This window comes from Mauremys reevesii, linkage group 1 (genome assembly GCF_016161935.1).
Source record: "Mauremys reevesii isolate NIE-2019 linkage group 1, ASM1616193v1, whole genome shotgun sequence".
Lineage (NCBI taxonomy): Eukaryota > Metazoa > Chordata > Testudines > Geoemydidae > Mauremys > Mauremys reevesii.
In genome coordinates this window covers 301,640,042-301,664,402 of record NC_052623.1, presented here as the reverse complement: position 1 = coordinate 301,664,402, position 24,361 = coordinate 301,640,042, and the positions used below count along the sequence as shown (strand labels likewise).

General features: G+C 43.3%; 1 long non-coding RNA gene across 2 annotated transcripts in view; it reads left to right on the top strand.

Moving 5' to 3' along the window:
* Window positions 1-24,361, top strand: part of LOC120380156 — a 164,515-nt gene that overhangs the window by 111,203 nt on the left and 28,951 nt on the right. Inside the window, exon 5 of one of the 2 annotated variants that reach the window (XR_005587639.1) lies at window positions 20,140-20,214. This is a non-coding gene — a long non-coding RNA (uncharacterized LOC120380156). Of the gene's footprint in view, window positions 1-9,546; window positions 9,610-20,139; window positions 20,215-24,361 lie in introns of those variants that run through there. The other variant, XR_005587642.1, reaches the window with a different exon arrangement.

The following is a 24,361-nucleotide window of genomic DNA, read 5'->3' as shown; positions in this document are numbered from 1 at the left end:
TATCCAGAACCTGCAAAAGCAAAACCAGGTGAGGAGGTGACGGCAGCACGGTGACAAGAGTGATGAGGACATGGACACAGACTTCTCTCTAAGTACAGGCCCCAGCAATGTGGACATCATGATGTTAATGGGGCAGGTTCATGCTGTGGAACGCTGATTCTGGGCCCAGGAAACAAGCACAGACTGGTGGGACCGCATAGTGTTGCAGGTCTGGGATGATTCCCAGTGGCTTCAAAACTTTCACATGTGTAAGGGCACTTTCATGGAACTTTGTGACTTGCTTTCCCCTGCCCTGAAGTGCAAGAATACCAAGATGAGAGCGAGTGGCAATAGCCCTGTGGAAGCTTGCAATGCCAGACATCTACTGGTCAGTCGGGCATCAATTTGGCATGGGCAAATCTACTGTGATCCAAGTAGCCAACGCAATCAAAGAGCTGCTGATATCAAGGATAGTGACTCTGGGAAATGTGCAGGTCATAGTGGATGGCTTTGCTACAATGGGATTCCCTAACTGTGGTGGGGCGATAGACGGAATACATATCCCTGTCTTGGCACTGGAGCACCAAGCCAACCGAAAGGGGTGTGTTTCAATGGCGCTACAAACACTGGTGGATCACAAGAGACATTTCACCAACATCAACGTGGGATGGCCAGGAAAGGTACATGACTCTCACATCTTCAGGAACTCTGGTCTGTTTCAAAAGCTGCAGCAAGGGACTTTCTTCCCAGACCAGAAAATAACTGTTGGGGATGTTGAAATGCCTATAGATATCCTTGGGGACCCAGCCTACCCCTTAATGCCATGGCTCATGAAGCCATACACAGGCAGCCTGGACAGTAGTTAGGAGCTGTTCAACTATAGGCTGAGCAAGTGCAGAATGGTGGTAGAATGTGCATTTGGATGTTTAAAAGTGCGCTGGCACAGTTTCCTGACTCGGATAGACCTCAGCAAAACCAATATTCCCATTGTTATTACCGCTTGCTGTGCACTCCACAGTATCTGTGAGAGTAAGGGGGAGATGTTTATGGCAGGGTGGGAGGTTGAGGCAAATCACCTGGCTGCTGATTACGTACAGCCGGACACCAGAGCGGTTAGCAGAGTACAGGAGAGTGCAGTGTGCATCAGAGAAGCTTTGAAAACCAGTTTAATGACTGGCCAGGCTACGGTGTGAAAGTTCTGTTTGTTTCTCCTTGATGAACACCCACCCCCTTGGTTCACTCTACTTCCCTGTAAGCTAACCACCCTCCCCTCCCCCCTTCGATCACCACTTGCAGAGGCAATAAAATCATTGTTACTTCACATTTATGCATTCTTTATTAATTCATCACACAAATAGGAGGATAACTGCCAAGGTAGCCCGGGAGGGGTGGGGGAGGAGGGAAGCACTGGGTGGGGTGGGGGAGGAGGGAAGGACAAGGCCACACTGCACTTTAAAACATATTGAATGCCAGATTTCTGTTGCTTGGGCAGTCATAGAATCATAGAATATCAGGGTTGGAAGGGACCTCAGGAGGTCATCTAGTCCAACCCCCTGCTCAAAGCAGGACCAATTCCCAACTAAATCAGTGTTCTGGGATGGAGGCCCCCCCACCGCATTCTTGGGCGTCTGGGTGAGGAGGCTATGGAACTCTGTGCTCAAGCTGCCTTTCCCAAACCTCAACCATATGCCGGAGAATATCAGTTTGTTCCTCCAGTAGCCTCAGCATTGCCTCTTGCCTTCTGTCACCAAGCTGATGCCACCTATCATCTTCAGCCTGCCACCTGTCCTCACGTTCATATTGTGCTTTTCTGGACTCTGACATTGTCTGCCTCCATGCATTCTGTTGGGCTCTTTCAGTGTGGGAGGACTGCACATTTCATCACAGCCTTGAACATTTCATCGCAAGTGGGTTTTTTTTGCCTTCTAATCTTTGCTAGCCTCTGGAAAGAAGATAGTGTGAGCGTTGAAACATTTGCAGCTGGTGGAGGAAAAAAAAGGGAGAGTGGTAGTTAAAAAGACACATTTTAGAGAACAATGGGTAGACTCTTTCACGGTAAACCTTGCTGTCAACATTACATAGCACATGTGCTTTTGGTACAAGGTTGCATTTTGCCTCTTATTGAGGGTATGCCGGTTTGGTGTGAGAGATCTTTCATGCAGGGATGAGCAACAGAATTTGGCTTGCAGGCAGCCATGGTAAGACACGGTCTTTTGGCTTCTTTAACCTTCATAACATGTGGGAATGGTTTCAAACAGCAGCACCCTCATTTCCCATACCAAGCAGCCATTGGGTTGGCCATTTAAAATGGGTTGGCCATTTAAAAGGAGGAGGGGCTGCGGTTTTTGGGTTAATGTGCAGCACAAACCCAACTAACCCCCCCCCACACACACACACACAATTCTCTGGGATGATCGCTTCACCCCTCCCCAGGGGATAGCTCAGTGGTTTGAGCATTGGCCTGCTAATCCCAGGGTTGTGAGTTCAATCCTTGAGGGGGCCACTTAGGGATCTGGGGCAAAAATTGGTTCTGCTAGTGAAGGCAGGGGGCTGGACTCGATGACCTTTCAAGGCCCCTTCCAGTTCTAGGAGATTGGTATATCTCCAATTATTACCTTTACACCCATGTGGCTAACAGCGGGGAACATTTCTGTTCAGCCACAGGCAAACAGCCCAGCAGGAATGGGCACCTCTGAATGTCCCCTTAATAAAATCACCCTATTTCAACCAGGTGACCAGGAATGATATCATTCTCCTGAGGATAACACAGAGAGAGAAAGAACGGATGTTGTTTGAATGCCAGCAAACACCGGGACTATACGCTGCCATACTTTGTTATGCAATGATTCCAGACTACGTGCTACTGGCCTGGCGTGGTAAAGTGTCCTACCATGAAGGTTGCCCTTCCCAGAAACTTTTTGCAAAGGCTTTGGAAGTACATCCAGAAGATCTTTATGGAGATGTCCCTGGAGGATTTCCGCTCCATCCCCAGACACGTTAGCAGACTTTTCCAGTAGCTGTACTGGCCACGAATGCCAGGGCAAATTAATCATTAAACATGCTTGCTTTTAAACCATGTATAATATTTACACTCACCAGAGAGCCCTTTTCTGCCTGGCGGGTCCGGGAAGCAGCCTTGGGTGGGTTCGGGGGGTACTGACTCCAGGTCAAGGGTGAGAAACAGTTCCTGGCTGTCAGGGAAAATGGTTTCTCCACTTCCTTGCTGTGAGCTATCTTCAACCTCCTCCTCCTCATCTTCCTCGTCCCCAAAACCCGCATCCCTTTTGCATGCTACTCCATTGATGGAGTCAAAGCACAGGGGTGGGCTATTGGTGGCTGCACAACCTAGAATGGCATGCAGCTCATCCTAGAAGTGGCATGTCTGGGGCTGTGACCCAGAGCGGTTGTTTGCTTCTCTGTTTTTTTGGTAGGCTTGCCTCAGCTCCTTAAGTTTCACGTGGCACTGCTGTGGGTCCCTGTTATAGCCTCTGTCCTTCATGCCCTTTGAGATTTTTTCAAATGTTTGGGCATTTCGCCTTTTTGAATGGAGTTCTGATAGCATGGATTTGTCTCTCCATACAGCGATCAGATCCCGTACCTCCTGTTCGGTCCATGCTGGAGCTCTTTTGTGATTCTGGGACTCCATCATGGTCACCTCTGCTGATGAGATCTGCACTCACCTGCAGATTGCCATGCTGGCCAAACAGGAAATGAGATTCAAAAGTTCGCAGGCCTTTTCCTGTCTATCTGGCCAGTGCATCTGAGTTCAGAGCACTGTCCAGAGCGGTCACAATGGAGCACTCTGGGATAGCTCCCAGCAGGGCCGGCTCCAGGCACCAGCAAAACAAGCAGGTGCTTGGGGCGGCACATTTCTAGGGGTGGCATTCTGGCGCTGGCCATCATAGGTGCCGACTCTGGGGCATGGGGAAAAAGTGCCCCCGCCACCCCCACTTGCCGCCCCAGCTCGCTTCCGCTGGCTCCCCTGAGCGCCCGGCCGCCACTTCTCTTCTCCCCCCTCCCTCCCAAGCTTGCTGTGCGCGAAACAGCTGTTTTGTGCAGCAAGTCTGGGAGGGAGGAGAAGCTGAGCGGCAGGCACTCGGGGAGGCGGCGGCGGTGGAGTGGAGGTGAGCTGGAGTGGGGAATGGTTCCTCTACCCCTCCTTACTTCCTGCACCCCACCACCCTAGCTCACCTCTGCTTCACCTGCTCCCCTGAACACGCCGCTGCACCGCTTCTCCCCCCTCCCTCCCAGGCTTGCCGCGCACGAAAGAGCTGTTTCGTGCAGCAAGGCTGGGAGGGAGGGAGGAGAAGCCGAGCGGTGGGCGCTCGGGGGAGGCGGTGGTGGTGGAGCAGAGGTGAGCTGGAGCGGAGAGTGGTTCTTCTATCCCCCGTTACTTCCTGTGCCCCCCTCCACCCTAGCTCACCTTTGCTCTGCCTGCTTCCCTGAATGCGCCGCTGTTCCACTTCTCCGCCCTCCCTTGCCTGAGAGAGAGGGGGGAGAAGCGGAGCGGCGGCACACCGGGGGGAGCAGGCGGAGCGGAGGTGAGCTAGGGAGGGAGGTCATGGAGGCCCCCAGGAAGCAATGGGGAGGGAAATGCTGCACACCCGGGGGAGGAGGTGAGGCTGGGGATTTGGGGAAGGGGTTCAGAAGGGGTGGAGTTGGTGAAGGGCTGGGGGGCATGAAAAAAAAAGGGGGGGTGGCCAAAAATTTTTTTGCTTGGGGCGGTAAAAATCCTAGAGCCGGCCCTGGCTCCCAGAGGCCAATACCATCGAATTGCGTCCACATTACCCCAAATTCGACCTGGCAAGGTTGATTTCAGCACTAATCCCCTCATCGGGGAGGAGTACAGAAATCAATTTTAACAGCCCATTATGTAGAAAATAATGGCTTTGTCGTGTGGACGGGTGCAGGGTTAAATCGATCTAACGCTGCTAAATTCGACCTAAACTCATAGTGTAGACCAGGGCTTAGAGTTTAATTCCTTTGGCTGGTTTAACCTCAGTTGTGCCTAGATTCTACCAAACTTGTGGCTTCATTAGGCTTACTGGTAGTGGATAAGCAGTGCTTTATATGTGTTCAAATTTCAGAGATGGGTCTTGTCCAAGACTAGAGTTGGACAAATATCATGAAAAATTGTTTTCATGTCTTCACAAAATCCATATTATGATTATAGACAAGGCAAATACATGGGAACGTGAGTGATATAAGAAATGAATAGTGCACAGAAGATAATTTTGTTCCTGTTTGCCCTTTTTCATACACAAGGACAAGGGGACAGTCAATTAAATTAAAAAGCAGCAGACTTCATTCTGATAAAAAGAAAATATTTCAATGTAACTAAAACAACAAACTGTGGAACTCACTGCAATAAAATAGACCAGAGGCCAAGAGTTTAGGATTTAAAAATTATGTATTTCATATAGATAATCCAAACAGGCACAGTTATATTGGATAAGAAAAGTAATAGAAGTGATTATAAATTGGCATGCTGCAGGGCATAAGCCAATTCTAGCTGGAAAAGTTAGGAAGTTTCAACCCATCGAATCGCTGTTCCAGAATTGTTCATGTCAGGGTACTGGCCGCAATCAAAGATGGGCCAATGGGCCATCTAGTTCTGTATTCTAATACAGTATGGTAATGCCTGTGTTCCTATGATTTGAGCTGTTCATTTTTTTATCCCGTCAAACATTCCTGCTGCAGTACAAGTACATTCACATCAGAGTTTCAAGAGGGCTTTTATTCAGTTAGGTGCTCAAATACTACAGTGATGAGCATAGCATAATAACCTATATAGAACACAGTAATATACAGAATTTTGCATATACAAGCACTGTGTGGGAAGACTTACACTTGTGTATCAGTTAAACACACTCCAATGCCTGTGTGCACATTGGATGACTCCTGATTTGGACAGGAGTTCTGTTTTCTGAACTTCTCCTAGTCTGCACCTATGGTTAGGGCAACTGTAAGCATTAGTTAGTCGTCCAAAACTAAATATAGCGACCCAGAAATGTAAATTAGTCTTCCAACCTAGTGAGGACAATAGACTTGGAGCAAATTCTAAATATCAATTAAAGCTGGTTACAAATTTATTAGCAAAGTATTTCTCAATGAAAATGGCTTTTAAAATAATGTTTTTGAAGTGTTTCCTTTTTTAGGAGAGACAGTATACAAAACAACTTTTTTGTGAGAATTTTTTTTAGGGGAGGGGGGCAGAATTGTTAGGAATTTCCTGTGATGGGGAGAAATCCTTTTTTAAACTACCCCTAATATTGACTACTACGAGCTCAGTCACTTTGACCAGTTCATAAACAACCCACAGGCTCATATGTTTGAAAAAATTATTCATGAAAAATTAATAAGTCACACTGACTTCAATGGTGCTAGTATTTCACCCATAATTACTGCATGGATAACCCAAACACAAAAAAGGCCAAATTTTATTAACTAATTTGTAAGAAATAGTTTGATTGGCTCTCTGAGAGATGTATTTGTTTTTTCTTTAAACGGCTTCAACCCATGTCTTGTAATAGTCATCATTCTGAATAGGGGAGTCCTAAGGGAAGGCATCACTAAATATAAAAGTGGCATTGCATGCTCCACAGCCATGTTGCCAGAATACATAAAAATACCTCAACACAATGTGCTTCAAACTCTCCCTTGACACACAAAGAGGTGCACACCTTGACCCTACCTGGAGTCATCCATGGAGCTTCCTCTCAGATTTTCAGGATTCAGTCGGACCTGGAAACTTCACTCTGATGCCTGGGGCCATCAACCATGGTCACTCTGGCTGTTGCAATGGTCCTCTGTAGATGATGAGCCTTTGAAGGCAAATCATCCATTCAACTACCATTCCAATGTTTAAGTTTGATGTAAAGGTTACTTTTTCTTTATAACTGTATTTTCGCAAATAAGCCCCTGTAAGCTCACTATCAGTGCAGCCTAGTGATCAGGCAGAAATGCAGCAAGTGGTTGCCCCTTTTCATTTATAGTCCAGTTCTACAGCTCCCCCAAGGGCTTCTGGGCTTTCGCCTTAGTGCAGGGACTTCGAGGTCTGGACACTTGAACAGTCAGGGTTTTCCCACCCAAGGTAAAGGCTTCTGTTGCTGTCCCATCTTTTGGGAGAGCCTGAGCATACCATCTCTCCTGGGTTCTGATCCAGGGCCCATTGGTGGGCAGCCATGTTTTCTACCTTGGGGTGCTACGCAGCTGCTCCCCTGGACCACTTCCTACCCGCGTTTCCCTTTTTCCCATGGAGTTAGTTACAGAACCACCAATATTCTCTGTCCTTCTCAGCCAGTCACCCATCTCGGTTTTGTAGGGTTTTTATTTAATTTATTTATTTATTTATTGTAGCAGAGGTCTGCTCCCTTCCACAACCTGTCCTCTTCTGAGCTGCAATGTTTCCCCTTTTAAGCTCCGCCTCTAGCTTGTGCAGGCTTTGCAGGTGTGGCTGGGCAGGCCTACCTGGGCTCAGAACTTCTCATTAACCCCTGGTTCTCCTGTGTGGGGTTTGTACACCCCATCACTGCCCTTTAATTATTTTGTTCTCTATATGATACTTCCGTAATTCACCAAAATATTTAAGACCCCAGTCTCACTCTTTAGACTGGCTGGGGCCAGTATTCTAAATTTGTCAAGGAGACTAACAGCTTTTCCTTTAGAGCTCTAAACTTTCAAGTCAGGCCCCAAATTCCTTTTACATACTATGCTGGAATCTTGATGTGGATTTTTTTTAATCCCTTTGCTTTTATTTCCTGCCTTAATATTCCTTTCTTTCAACTTTTGCAGCAGGTAATTAGCTGCTTCTGATAAGAAGTGAGATTTCTTTGAATTCATGATACAGCGTGACACTCATTTGCTTTCTGTAGAAAAGCCCAAGAATGAGTAGACCTTCATGTCTAGCTTTGGTTGTCCACCCCCCCATGCCTCCCCCGGCTCATTTTTCTTCTTAATGTCTCTAACAATAATTGTTACACTCTTTTTCAACTGAGCCTTGTTTAAACCACCAACCCTGCATTTTAAAGGCTGTCCCTTCTATGGGGTCTAACGTCCTATGACCCTTATCCAATAAGAAGCTAAAAAGAATTTGACAAAATTAAGAGTTTGATTTCATGCAGCATTATGCAGAGGACTGGTACATAAGAATGATTGTATACTCTTTGTCCATTAATTTAAATTTGTATTTTTTTTTCTATTAGGGTTTTGTTTGTATGTACCTTAAAATATAATTTCTTTCAAGGATTTCACAGGATTGGGTCCATAGTACCAGATATACACTTGTAAGCATTTGGTATTTTCTGTTAATACATTTTTAATTGTCCTATGTTTGTGTTTTTATGATCAGCGGACTCTTTCCAGTGTTATAAATGATTTTGCTCTTGCAAAATCTTATGGCAAGATTTTTAAAATATATAAACTATATCTCTTCTTGAGAGATACTTAAAATGATAGGTGAGCTCCCAGGGCTATTAAGGCAACATATGCTAGTTTGACCCCAGCACAACAAAAGTATATCACTTCTGAAAGGAATGCCCCTTCATCACAGAAATGAATTCTTTCATCAGACCTAAAGCCACTTGCAGTTATTAATATGCAATTACAATTTCATGAGCTGCAAAGCCTAGAATTAATTACCATTTTAATATTTGATCTTGCCTTCACATATTCCTTATAAATACATTATTGAAACTTTTCCTTTAGGTACAATAGATAAGCTTTATTTAAAAAAATGACCATGTTAATTAGTTAAGCAGAACCAAGACAAGCATTATCATTAAAATCAGAGGAACAGAACAATGTTAATTTAGTCCTGAATTCATACAAATCACAGTATAAATGTTCTGAAAAGTAGTTTTTTTAAAAGCCATGAGGGAGATTTGAATTAAAATGCATTTTTCGTCATTCTCTTCAGCATAATTGTACTGTGATAAGAGAAATATGATCTCAAATGCATATATAGTAGATGAGGGACTAGACATGAAAAACAGGGTTTCAGAAATGACTTAATTGATGTCCTGAGGTCCTAGAACATCTGGAGGTCTCACTGCATACAGTTCCTCCTTAAGAATGCCAACTAAAAAGGAGTGGGTATAGCTAGCTGCAAAAAATACCCACTCCTCACTCCGTTGCATAGCTAGTCATAATTTCCCAACTTGTATACTCAACCTCGTGAATAATTATCTGCTTCTGAAAGATAGTGGGAATTCTTTGGAGGCAGTGCATGGCCTACACGCTGAGCTGCCTCTCAAACTTAGAAGCACCAACTTGTCTTCTGAAGTGAGATGCTGTAGCCACCATGGACAGCAAAATCCCAAATTAACCAGATTTACTTATACTTCATGTGCTGAAACTCAAATTAATGCCATCTACTTTAGTTAGCACATGGGATCACAGCAAGGAGACAAGCAAGGTGGCATTTCCTGCATTTGCTGAGAGAGCACAAAATCATTTGAGAAGGCAGTCAAAAAATGTGCATGCTGCAGACATACAAAGTATGCATTTTAAGCTGAGTGATAACTTCCCTGATATTCAATTTCTCTCATTCTGCTTTCACCCAAACAGACCAATAAAATCCCTCCATTGTTCACTGCAGCAACATTTTTTCCCCCGCTCAAGCAATATAAAACAAGGTAACTTTGTTTGTAGTCCTATGTGTGTGGGAGGGGAGTGTTGGGGGATTATTTGAGAACAGCAGTTTAAGACAATGACTTGGGAGGCTGAGTCTATGCATTTTTACAGGCAAAACAGCACAACAATGTTAACAGTACTTACTGTATAATGTCAGTGAAAAGCAAATATGCAATTTTTGATCCCACAATATTTGTCAACAAAACTCCTGCAAAAGGCCACTCAGCTTCGCTCTTGCAAACAATTGCAACTGTACAATGCTCCATTCAAAAATTAAGAGGTACCTTTAGTCACACTTTTACATTGCAATTGAAGAAGCAAGAGCACATCTTAGGGAAATATGCATCGGGAATAGGAAAACGTCAGTCACATGAAAATATATATTGTATGTAAAAATAGGATACGTTTTTAATTCTTATCCAATGGATATCAAAGGATGTCTTAGTAGGCAATTGCTTTCAGCATCTGTCTGTGCGGAGAGACACAGCCTAATTTTGCTCTTAATTGGAATGTCAACATTAGAGCTTATGTCGGTACAATTTATATCAGTCAGGGTTTGAATAAGCCACCCTCGGAGCGACATAACTTACACCGACCAAAGCGCTGGTGTGGACAGCTCTATGTTGGCTGGAGAGCTGCTACCACTGCTCATTGAGGGTGAATTAATTGAGGCTATGGCTACACTAGAGAGTTTATATCTGTACAGCTGCATGCACCAATGCAGCTGCACTGATGTAAGCTCTCTAGTGTAGCCATAGCCTTAGTTTGACTCCCAACTAATTAAACAAAACTTTTAGTAGACCAGGATGAACTTGATAATACTTGCCTGCTGAGTCATTTTACAATACTAAAACACAAACGACCAAAAATAAAAAAAAAATAATCAAAGTTGCTGAACTCATGATGCTTAATTAAAAATCAATGAAGAATGTACTGCTTTATTTTTTTTAAAGAACTTAACAAATGATGCATGCAAACTAAAAAATACTAGCTCTTGACACCAATTCTTGAGAAGGCAGATACAGAACCAGCTCTGACTGATTTGAGGGGTGGGATATAGCAAAGATGAAAACTGCTATGCATTTTAGGAACTAGATCTGGGCTCAGATCAACAACCCCCCGGATCTGAACACCCCTTTACTTAATGCAGGTTTCAATCTGGATCCAGTTTCATGACTTATCATGACAGTGATAACAAATACAATGAGGAAACATCACACCAGGAGTAAATCCATCCTTCCACATATGCAGAGTGTAGTGTACATAGCTGTACAACTAGGCTTGATCAAGTGAACTGACTCAGATTAGTAGTGGTGAAAACCTAAAACTATTGTACTCCAGTCACTACTACCTCCCATGAATTGTATGGGAGCCCCACACTGTATTCTCATTCCTCCTCATTTCCATAGTTATCACTTGCTTATCAAAATAAACTCTGGCTTACTGAGGAGAAAAACAAACAGGAAGCCTTTTATTCCCTATTTAATAATGTCTGAATGCCCTGCCAGACCTTTTTGCCAGTCCTCTCCCAGGCAAGATAGTTAAGTATTTCAAGTGCCAAGAATTAATTACCTACAAATAATTATTTTCAGCTGGACCAAATCTCGACAGTATTTAGCACTACTGCTATGGCATAAAGCAGGAAAAAAAGAAGCTAAATGATACGTATTAAAATGGGAACATTACTTCATTATAAAAAATTGATTTTTTTAATGGATCAAAAAAAACCCCTATTCATTAGCAATATACATGTAAGGGGGCTTTGTGCAGTTGTAAGTATTTATGAATTTAAAAAATAGGCAAAGTCTGACTTACTTTAGCAGCAAATGTATTTGTAGTATGCATTTTACTATTAAGTTTAGTTCTTATGAAAGGATTCATCACCCTAGTTAAAAGAGTTGGAAAGTACTATGCTCAGTAAAGATAGTCAGGAATATTTTTAACAATTTTTAATTGAAAAATATTGATTTTTTTCAGACTGAAACATCATGAAACAGGACTGGGTTCAAATTTTCCAACTTGAAAAACTGTTGAAGTTTAGAAATTCTGTTTTGATTTGGCATTGTCAAAATGAAAAATTCTGTTTTTCCAGTTTAAAATGATTTTTTATTTAGAAATGTTAAGATTAGAATGAATATTAAAGGTCAAAATTGAAACATTTCAAAATTATCAAAATGTTTCAATTGACCCAAAATGAAAAAAAAAGTGTGGTTTTGGTTCATGAATATTTGAGGGGGTTTTGTCCCGACTTGAGATGGGAAAAACAAAACTCTCAACTATTCAAGGGAAGAGAAAATGTTTCCCACACAGCTCTGCGTTCAGTAAGTTGAACACCAGTTGCCAACATAAAAGTTTTGCATTGTAAACATCTATACATACAAGTGCAGCATGAAGCAATCCCATTCATCATCATAGCACATTATCATGGGATGTAGCCAACTTATAAATTGAGAGCTACCCAGATTGATTTCTGGCAAAATGCTTAAGGTGATCTGATGATATATGCATAGATCTCACAAACAAAATGGAACTGTGCTGTTTAGTAAAGCACTGACGTACAGCTACACACATTACTTAGTACTTAGATGGCTCTGTACTTTAAGGAATACTTAAATGCTGCTGAAAGTGCTGTTGGTTATTCAGAATGTAGTATTCTTTCCTCTGCGTCAGAGTAAAACAACTGTCCCCAGTAGTGGTAGTGGGCATTATGCTGCATGGAAGTAAACTTGTGTAGTTATCTGTGGTGCCGTATTAGTTGATTTTTGTGGGATAGAGGCAGATAGGGTTAGAGTGCTCCATAACTGAAGCAAACCAGAAAACTGGTATTGGTTTTGTCCTACACTCAGAGCATTGCCATAGAAAAGAATCTGCATGCCAGAGTTACTAAACTCACCTTTCCCCTGTTGTCTTAATGAGTGTCTGTATTGTTTAGGAGTACGCTAGTATCCCATTACATAGCTTGAGCTCTCTAGAGGCACTCACTATGTTTTAAGTTTAGAAGTCAATATAAACCAGTCATTGTAGCAGTCTGTATGTAGACAGGCCTTGCATGTTAGTGCATATTTAGTAAACAATTATCTGGATCCCATTGCCTATGTGGTTTCTTCATGTTTTTTGTAATCTAAAGTTCAAAAGAGACAACAGTATCTGATTTTTCTGATCTTCTCCAAAATGGACAGGAGACTGTTAGGTGGATTTAAATGATGAGAGATAGTAGCAGTAGCCCTGCTTGGGGCCTAGAGGCAAGAGTTTCATCCAAAGAATAAAATTTGTGAACAGCAATGTTAGCCCTTCCCTTTCAAGCCGGATGGTTAGAGTGCAGAAATTGGTTAACTATAACACACAGTAGTAGCAGTGAAATAAAGTGCTGTTCAAATTGACAACAGCATAAAGCCAGTGTGAGATTTAAATAACAGAATTATTGCCATAATGTCTCCTGGTCAGCTTACAAAGCTAGGTCCACTCAAGCTTGTGTCTCCATTAACAGTTTGTCTCTGTTTTAATAATTCTCTCTCCCACTCTCTTTAACTACCCAATCATTATAATTAATGCTGACACCAAATCCCTGGATACGATACTCCCCTGAGCTTCAGAATAATCTGGCTACACACTGGGTCAATCAGACCCACCCCTAGTTATAACAGACATTGACTTAGAGGCTGCCATGCCAAACTAAATAGATTCAGGTTTTGCTAGAAATCTGAAACTCACAGCTGAGCATCTGTGGAAGCTGTTGTTCAAGGAGGTGCTGTGATGAGGAGCCATCACAGGACAGTACAGACAGAAAGGAAACTCCTTCAGGCACCATACAGGGCTATTGCTATGAGTATAGGGTTATCATATTTCAGGATTTCCAGAAAGAGGATCCTACCGGAAGTGGGGGAACTGAGAGGAGGGTCAATCTAGATGGTACAGTTGTGGGTGCTAGAGAGGGTACCTGCAGTGGGGGTCAGGGCCATAACCAGGATAGGGCAAGAGCGGCAGCTGCCCACAGCGCAAAGCCACAGGGGCAAAAAATAACAGGGCATGATAAGGGTCTGTAGGGCCAGCCCCACATGGAGACTGGAGAGGCAGGCAGGGTGTGAAAACTATATACCGGTTCTAGCATTCCACAGCCTGCCAGAATCACTCCCCCACCCCTTGACAGTGATGCACATGAGATCTGCTCACCACAGCTGAGTCCCCTCAGAGAGCAGCTGGGTTCCACGGTCTTCCCCCCACCCCCACAAGTTGGGCTCTCCTGCACCCCTGCATCCCCAAGCGCTGCTTGGAGCAGAGACGGGTGAACTCCCGGGGAGGGAGGGTGTCCAAAGGCAGGTGAAACTTCCTCACAAGGGCTGGGCAGCCAGAGCCTCCCTGGGAACTCTGGGCAGAACTTATTCAGCAAGTGGAGCCATGTTTTTCTGTTTGTAGGATATACACAGTCAGGTCATAAATTTCCTCAAATTTATTCAACAGATACCTTGTCATAATGTTTCCAGGCAGCATCACAAACCATGAAATCTGGTCTCCCCCCATGAAATCTTGTCTCGTGTGTGCTTTTACCCTATGCTATACAGATTTCTTGGGGGTGACCAGCATTTCACAAATAGGGGGCCCTGACCCAGAAGGGAGTTGCAGGGGGGTTGCAAGGTTAGTTTAGGGGGAGTCACAGTATTGCCACCCTTACTTCTGTGCTGACTTCACAGCTGGGTGGCCAGAGAGTGGTGGCTGTTGGCTGGGCACCTAGCTCTGAAGGCAGCGCCCCACCAGCAGCAGGGCAGAAGTAAGGGTGGCAATACCATACCATGTCATCCTTACTTTTGCACTGCTGTCTGCAGAGCTGGATGGCTAGAGACTGGCAGCTGCTGACTGCAGCTCAGGCTGCAGCTCAGAAGAAAGAGTGGCAATACCATACCATGGCATCCTTACTTGTGTGCTGCTGCTGCTGACAGCTCTGCCTTCAGAGCTGGGCTCCCAGCCAGCAGCTGCCGCTCTCTGGCTCTGAAGACAGCACTGCCACCAGCAGCAGTGCATTAGTAAGAATAACACAATGCCTTGTATTACAATAACCTTGTGAACTCCCCCAAACATAACTCCTTTTTGGGTCAGGACCTCTAAAATTATAACACCATGAAATTTCAGATTTAAATATCTGAAATCATGAAATTTATGTTTTTAAAAATTATATGACCGAGAAATTGACCAAAATGGACCGTGAATTTGGTAGGGCCCTAAATATATAGGCTCAAAGGTGTAACATGATCCAGAAAATGTCCAACATTAAGCAGTTTCAAACAAGGTTCATGTTTTATATACAGAGATCTCATGGCAAACATTAAAAATATTTGTAACCTTTTATTAACAATAAGGGAAAAAGTTAAAATATTTGAAATAGAAAGTATTCAGTAAGGCTTTTGTTGTAACAGCATCACTTGTTTCCTTTCCCTTTAGCTGGAGAGAGTTGCTAAAAGGAATAAAAACAACAACAACCCTGTTTGACAGTGTTTTCAGTGGTATCAAAGGTGGTAATAAGTATCCATTTTGGGGATGTTGCACATTTGCTGTTTACTGCCTCCTGAGCTGCCTCTGTGGACATCCCCCTTGGTGCCCTTTAAGAACTCAGCCTCTAATGACCTAAGCTCAGTCCTTTAATTCACTTATTTTACTCAAAAAAATGCTCAAAAGTCCAAAACAAACACCCACATTTTCATCTTATCTTCCCTTTTTTAACTCCCACTCAGAGGCTTCAGCTGGCTAGGGCTCTGCAAGGACTGACTTGCTTCTCACAAGTGCTTCTTCTTCCAGCTCCACATTCTCCTGAGCATCCCATCCCCACCTTATTGCCTCTGCCAGTCCAGCTACTCTCTCAGCCACTCCATCCCTTGGAATGTCCTGCTGCCTTTTATATTAGAATCACCTGATTCCTCTGAGGAGTGGATCATTTTATAATCAGGGCTGATTTAGCCCCAGGTTCTCCAGCCCACAGGCAAGCCAGCCTGTTACAAGGGAAAAAGAGAAGACATTAACGGAGATGGGCTGGTGGTGGTGGTGGTGGTGTTGTCAAGTTCACTTCCATTTCTTGGAAGAAAAAACAAACACACAAAACGAGAAAGAAAAGAACAGCAAAGATTAAAAACTGCAGCTTCTTTCTCTGGTGTTAACTTTCACTTGCAGTCTCATTGCTTGAAAACCACAGGCATGCCATAGGGTCTTATAAGCCACTGGGAGATCTGGCAAACTTGAACCAGCTGCTCCAGACACTGCCTTTAGCAGCATCTTTGATCACAGACTCATGGCAGTATTGCAAAATATAGTCTTGACCAACTAAGTCAGAAAACTCCTATTAGACATTGTCAGAATGACAAGATGGTGAGCTGATGCAGAGGCAGATGTAGGCTGAGCAGGGGCTGGCTATGTTCAGTAAAGATAGTCAGGAAAAAAAGGAGGGATAGAAAAGAAAAAAAAAGGTGGGGAAGGAAAAGAGTGGGCATGGAGGGAAAAAAACTCATAACCCAGGTAGTATTTGTGATTCAGCCAGAGCTAGTAGTGTTGGTGATGTCATCTGGGTCCTTCTCTTGGCCCAATCTGGTCAGGACCTCTCTCACGATCGGAATCAGGCCCAACAGTGACATGGCAGAGCCCAGGGTCCTCAGAGATGGTGGAGGTGGCAGTCATGATGGTGAAGTTCAAGCTTTCCTACTCTTGTCTTTAAATCAGTCAATATCAATGTACCTCTTGTCCCCTGCCCGCTCCCCCGCAAAAGACTTTTCTTTTGAGAATGCCAAAAGGGAGAAATGGATTGAATAGCCCATCCCCTTATTTTGTCCACCAATTAGGCCTAATTCTGATATCCTAATTCTGGTTCATTTATTTTTGTTCAGTCCTTTAGTCATATCAGTAGACCTCTTTGTTTGGACTAATTCAGTTTTTGTCTGTGCCTTCTGCACCTTTTCCCATCAGCATTTATCCTTATACGTGATTGGAACATTTCATAAACTTTAATCCACTTTCCCACAGGTGAGATCAAAATTAGGATATATTTGTAGGACTAACTATTACAACAAGGGACAGAGTATGCTCTCTTCAGCTACTTCTAGTACCCACAAACAGCAGCAATGGGTGCCTGACTTCAACTCAGATCAGGCTCCTCAGGTGTTTCCTACTCTTCTTGGCCCAGGGCAGAGAAGTGGAAGGGTCTAGTAAAAACTCTGGCAATCCAGCAGGCTGGCTGAATTCCCTACTGTGTGCACATACTTCACGTAGGCAACATGAGATGAGAGTGGAGAAAAAAAACCTGCCTGCCTCAGAGGGAAAGACCAGCAGGATGCTTAGACTGAGACTCCCATGTTGTATAGGACCAGCTAGGGTGACCAGATGTCCCGATTTTATAGGGACAGTCCCGATTTTTGGGTCTTTTTCTTATATAGGCTCCTATTACTCCCCACCCCCGTCCTGATTTTTCACATTTGCTGTCTGGTCACCCTAGGACCAGCAGAGCCGATTTCTGCTGCTACCACATCCTGTCTTCTTCACACCTTTGGAAAGAGGGAGAGAAGATCATTTCCCTCACGGTTAGTGTGACTGTGTTGGGAGGAGGAGCTGGACACATTGCTCTGGGGCAAGCACTGGTGCATATAGGGTGACCAGATGTCCCGATTTTAAAGGTACAGTCCCGATATTTGGGGATTTTTCTTATATAGGCTCCTATTACCCCCTGCCCCCTGTCCTGATTTTTCACACTTGCTGTCTGGTCCCCCTAGGTGCAGAGATACCGAGGAAACAGCTTGTATCTCTACTGTTCAGCAGCTCTGGGGTTGGTTTTGTCCTAGTGCAGGTGATATCTTTATGTCAGTGGCACCTGTAGGGCTCTGCTGGACTGTAAGAATACACTCCAGCCAAGACTCCTGCTATCCCACACTTCATCCCTCCCCTCTGCCCAAGCCATGCCCACCCTGGAACGCCACCATTGTGTGGAGCTGCTCTGTAATTGGTGAAGAACTGGTGGACTGGCTCTGTATCATGTGTACATATTCTCTTGTACAGGGAGTAATCACCAGGTGGAGGGAAGAGGTTGTTCTGTCTATGCCCTATGGCTTCTTTTCACCAGCTAGGCTAGTGCCAAGAGGCCCTAGGGTAACAATGTATAGGGAAATGGGCCTATCCATTTTTTCCATTTTTTTTGGACAATAATTTTTTTTTTTGACCATAACATAACATTTGAAGTTTGAACACAGAAGAGAAAAGAAAGAGAGAAAAAAAAAACATAACTACAACAAGTAGCTACTTACTCACTAGAAACTTCACTGAAAAAACTATAAAAATTTTTTTAAAGAAATTTGCTAATTTATTTTATTTACTGCCAAAAAATATACATATAAACTATAGCTAATACTGAATAATTTGACATGACATGGGGGAGAGGATTTGAGGAGAGAGAGAGGAGAGGGTGGGGGTGTGAATGGAGAAGAACAGAATGTGCTAAGACTGCTAAAGGAAGGAAGGAATGGAGGACAATACAATAAATAATAAAAATATAAAATAAAAGAGAATGTAAAAAGTAAGTCATATGTGGCAAGATTATTCTGATAGAGATTGGTTCCTGAAAAAAAAAAAAGAAAATAAGCCAATCCCCCAAAATGTAATATTGGAAAAGAAAAAAGTTTGTTGTGTTTGTGTGGATGTGTGGATGTATAGTATACCCTATACCAGTTTTTCTACTTGTTGACCCCTTCACACCTTTTATAGCAGCTCTCCTCTCCTTTATAAATTAAAAAAATTTTTTTTTTTTTTATATATTTACCATTATATAAATGCTGGCGGCAAAGCAGGGTTGATGGAGGAGGCTGACAGCTTGTCCCCCTCCCCATAATATACCCTCTGGCCCCAGAGAGGACCCCCCCCCCAGAAACCCCACCCCTGCCCCACCCACCCCCACACACTTGAGCTTGATCATCATGTTGTTTTTTTGATTATGCCAAAAAAAAAACCTGTGTGAAGAGGGGGAGTCAAACTGAGTTCTTGGGGAATTGAGTGGAATAGGCCTTGAGGGATCACCAACATACTGATGCTCATGACTCAGAGTTGCTCATCTGAAGCAGGTAATGTATATACCCTTTAGTGTGAGGGTTGCAACCTAGCATTAAGGAAATGGCATTGGAAGGGTTTGAATATGAGGAAGTTAGTACCATACTGGGGAAGTGGGTTAAATCTAGGGCTGAACCCTATGGATTTCCCAAGGAAGTATCTAAAGTAGGCTGGGACCAGGTGAAAAGGGAACTCCAGAGAGTGGTATTACATTTAAATTAAAAAATGCTTGTCAGAGCACAGGAAAGGTCTGTGAAATGTCACTGAAATTCTCTAAAAATGGGCAGCCAAGAAAAAAAATTCTAGCTTTTTTCCCCCTTAAAGCAAAGAAAGCTCAAATCAAAGCATCAGTTTCACAAGTATTATTTCTGGTGGCTAAAACTTTACAAACAAAACATGCCACTTTGAAGGATGAATGTAAAAAACAAATGAAAGTTGTAAAGGAGGAAACAAACGATATAGAAAAAAATTCTAAAACTTCTGAAAGAAAACATTGTCTGTTATCAGCATAAATCCAAAGTAAAAAGCAGCCATCCTACAAGATCTGTAATTAGAGAATATGGCTTTTCAGGCAAAGTGTACCAAGTTAAGAAATAACTGTAAAAAAGAAGCTTACAGAAGCTGAAAAAAACAACTGAAAAATGTGTCCGTTTTAATAAATAAATTGAAGGTAGGAAAGTGAAGAGTTAAAAAAAAAAGCCTTTGCACAAATGAACACAGCAAAGTTGAGAGGGAATTAAACAGTTGGGGGTTGCAAAAATGTTTCAGTGTTAAAGTTAGAACGTTAAAGAGCGAATGCTTGGTTTAATAATGAAACCCAGTTATGGTCGTATAACTTGGTGCAGTCATGCTCAGTAAAAACCTTTATAATAAAACTAATTATGCAAAAGGGAGATCGAGTAACAACTACCACCACTATATGCTTTTATCCCCAAGAAGCCTTTACAGCCTGAACAAAATGAGCCCTTCCTAATAAATATGTCTGTAAATAATTGTGCTGGCTGCTGCAGGTACAAAAACAATTTAAATTATTGGACTATGGACAATGTAGTCAAAATAGCTAAAAAGGATATAGGGATTTCTGTGTAGCTTGACTGCTTGCAAATGTACTAGTGGGGATGTAACCTGGGTGCAGTTATGGAACAAAATAATTTAAAAGTGATGAAGGGGTGTTGATCAGCTCAAACAACAAATTATGTGACACAAAACAAATAAGGGGCGGGGACAGAAATATTTAGCTGGAATATTTTTTTAAATTGTAAAAAGTACTGCCAAGAAATTTCAGACCAAATGGCTAAAGTTTGGCAAAATAACAAATTGCAAACGGGGTCTTAAAATGGAAAGTGTTGGGCAACTGTCACGCTAGGTGGCACTACCAGCTCCTCTTGTAAAATGGGCTCCACTGCGTGAGATTTAATGGTGGTGGTATTCATTTAACAGATTGTTTTGCTTTTGTTTTAGATCATGTATGCAGTAGATTTTCATCATCAACCCTCTCGTTCTCTGTGGTGTGCAGTACATTGAAGCTGTTAGCAGGTTTATTAGTCCACAATAGTGTTTCATAGTGTAAGAAATTAAATGCATTTTTCAAAGCTTTACTTAGTTTTTGTCACAAAGCATTATGATAACTGCTGTAGCAATAATGCTGAATGAATTCATAATGACGGCCACTTAAAATAATGACACCATTGATTTTAAGTTTTAAGTTTTAATCTTTAATTATTCATTATGAATTTGATCTAATAATACTGATCATAATGTATTCATTAGGTATTCTTTGGATATTGTATGTACTGAATGTGCATAGATGCTTGCCATTTGAATTCTATAGTATTTAATGGACACTTTCTACAGCTGAGATCTGATAGTGTTTTTTATCTTAAAATTGATATCAAAATATTTCCAAGTTTTTATCTTAGATAGTACCTTCCAGTTACAGCTCTAAACTACCCAATGTAGAGTTCAAAATAGCATCCCAATTAATGTGCAGAGTAATATAAGCCCCTAAAACTGTTTTGTTGATGTTTACCACATTAGTGCCTACCAATCTTTGCCTCTAGTATCAAAGCAGGGACAGCCATTACCGATTACTTTAAGTACCCTCAGCCACTATTGCTATTCTCAATGATAATACCATATTTAAGCTCAATCCTGATATCTTTGAAGTCAATGACAAAACTCCCATTGACTTTCACGGAGCAGATTCATGCCCTTTGTGCCTAAATAAATGCCCATGAATTAAAACCACTTTAATGCAAAAGATTAGCATGCTATTCCCTTCCTGTTACAACACTGCACAACAGGCAAGTCAGGAAACCTCTTCGCGTTTAAGATTACCATTTGTGTGATAGTTTCTTAAGAGGACACATAAATAAGGAAGGTGACTTTAATGTAAAAGGATCATTAAACCATGATTTGATTTACGAAATCTTAATCTGAATGTGCTCAAAATGTCATTGCTGTTGCAAACAGGCAGAAATCCTATTTATCTGAAAATCTGGGGAAAATGAAGGGGCAGTTTTTTAAATGTCTGTAATTAAAAAAACTTCAATAGGAGTACATCTTCGATGCATCTTGTATGTATGTGTTAGCGCTTCATATTGATTATGTGAATATTGGATAACACAAATTCAGCAGATTATGTCTGACCTACAAATGTGCTAAAGCAGCAATTATTACAACACAAATTACCACAAAGAATGCAGTGAAGCTGGAACTAGACTCTGATGTCATTCATAATAAAGAACAATCTTAGCAACTGCCCTAAAGGATGATAACCAGTGTTCTACTTTTAAATTGTTATTTCTATTTAATGGGGAAGTTTGTGTTTATATTGGATGTGGTGTCTCTACCTGTTGTCATCTCATCTCATGACATAGAGTATGTGAGCCAAATTCTCTGCAGACTTGCACCTTGTGTGATTCCGTTAGTTTCAGTGGGGTCACACACAATTTGATCTTCTGTTCCTTTGCATGTCTATGTAGTTGGATATATTTTCAGTGCAGCACCCCAGGGGTTAAACCAGCATTGTTGGAGTTAAGCCTTCCAGACTAATTATTGTTGCCTTCAGGTATGATAACAAAATTTGAGTAAAAATTATAGGAAAGCAGAACCAGAAATGGATTCTGAAATTACAGATCTGTAGATGGGTTCACAGTATTAATGCTACAAAATGGTGGTAAAATCCCCCACTGAACTCCTACAACTCATACCAAAGAGAATACAATTAAAATATCCCAGAAGATCAGGGGGCACTAATTGAATTTTGACCTCAGAAGTAAGAGAGTGCTATAAATGTTAGCTTACATACAGCACAGAAAGTCATTCATTTGGTAAAATCATTCAGATGGATTTATCAAAAATCTGGATCTTCTCTAGCTGGAACTCCAGTTTTTATTTTGGAGCCTTGTGTCTTTGTAATACTAGTGATGGTTGCTTTCATTTATAGTGGAGCTGGCACTTCCCTATTAGTTAAGGTTGAGAAGACATTTCTGATTTAAAGAATGACTCATCTAAGGGTATGTCTACACTACAAGAGTAGTTCGATACAACTTAATTCGAATTTGTGGAATCGACCTTACGAAGTCGAATTTGTGTATCCACACTAAGGACACTAATTCGACTTTGTGATTCCACACTAACGGGGCCAGCGTCGACTTTGGAAGCGGTGCACTGTGGGAAGCTATCCCACAGTTCCCGCACTCCCCGCTGCCCATTGGAATTCTGGGATTTCTCCCCAATGCATGCTGGGGGGGAAACTGTGTCGAGGGTGGTCTTGGGTAACTGTCAGCATTCAACCGTCACTCCCGCCGGCGGGAAATCAGTTTGCGCACTTTTCCTGTTAGTGACAGCGCGGACGCCACAGCACTCCACTGCGATCATGGAGCCCACTGCGATCATCGCTGCACTTATGGCCATTGTCAACTCCTTGCACCTTATCGTCCACCTCTTCAACAGTCAGATGCTGAGAAATCGGGCGAGGAGGCTCTGGCAGCGCAGTGAGGACATGAAGTCTCAGAGTGGCACAGACCTCTCAGAAAGCACGGTACGCCGCGCCGTGGAGATCATGGTGGCAAAGGGTCATGTTCATGCTATGGGACGGCGATTCTGGGCCCAGGAAACAAGCACAGACTGGTGGGACTGCATAGTGCTGCAGGTCTGGGATGAATCACAGTGGCTGCGAAACTTCAGGATGCGTAAGGGCACTTTCCTTGAACTCTGTGACTTGCTGTTCCCTGCCCTGAAGCGCAAGGACACCCGGATGCGAGCAGCCCTGACTGTGCAGAAGCGAGTGGCCATATCCCTCTGGAAACTTTCAATGCCAGACAGCTACCGGTCAGTAGCGAACCACTTTGGCGTGGGCAAATCTACCGTGGGAGTTGCTGTGATGCAAGTAGCCAACGCAATCGTTGAGCTACTGCTCTCAAAGGTAGTGACCCTGGGAAATGTCAGGTCATCATAGATGGCTTCACAGCGATGGGATTCCCAAACTGCGATGGGGCTATAGATGGGACTCACATCCCTATCCTGGGACCGGCCCACCAGGCCAGCCAGTATATTAACCGAAAGGGCTACTTTTCAATGGTGCTGCAAGCAGTGGTGGACCATAGGGGACGTTTTACTAACATCAACGTCGGGTGGCCGGGCAAGGTTCATGACGCGCGTGTTTTCAGGAACTCTGGTCTCTTTAGACGCCTGCAGGAAGGTAGTTTCTTCCCGGACCACAAAATAAGTGTTGGGGATGTGGAGATGCCTATAGTGATCCTCGGGGACCCAGCCTACCCGCTAATGCCCTGGCTCATGAAGCCCTATACAGGCGCCTTGGACAGTGACAAGGAGCTCTTCAACTACTGGCTGAGCAAGTGCAGAATGGTGGTGGAATGTGCTTTCGGACGTCTCAAGGGGAGATGGCGAAGCTTACTGCCTCGCTCGGATCTCAGCGAAAGCAATATCCCCATTGTTATTGCTGCTTGCTGTGTGCTCCACAATCTCTGTGAGAGCAAGGGGGAGACCTTTATGGCGGGATGGGAGGTTGAGGCAAATCGCCTGGCTGCTGATTACGCTCAGCCAGACACCCATGCAATTAGAAGAGCCCAGCGGGAAGCGCTGTGCATCCGGGAGGCTTTGAAAGCTAGGTTCCTCAGCAAGCGGGGTAACCTGTGACTGTTCAGTTTCTTTACAGAGAAGCTGAACCTGCCCCTGCTTCAATTACTGTTGACTTTCTTCTGTGGTGACATACCCCGTTCACCACGTTTCCCCCCTTCCAACACATGTTTAAAAATAAAGTTAATGGAATATTTTTAATTAGCAACGTTTTCTTTACTAATGAATTCGCATTAAAGGGTTGAAACAGGGATGCAGATTGTGGTGGGTAGGGTGTGCAGTGATGTACAGACCATTTCTACACTCTAGGAATGACAGGCTCCTGCCCCTAGAGCGGTCTGCAGTGCCGGACTGGTTGTTTCAACGGAGACTGCCATCCCTCCTTTTCGGGACTCTGTGTGCGGGGGCTATGTGGCCTTGTGGCGGGGGAGGACTGTGGGCAGGATGTACAGGTGGGTGTGAAGGAAGGGGTGAGGGGTGCAGGCTCTGGGCTGGGGGTGGGGGCGTAGGAAGGGTGAGGGTGTGTGGGAAGGGGAGGAGTTGTAGGGGATGAGGGCTCTGGCTGGGGCTGAGGTTTTGG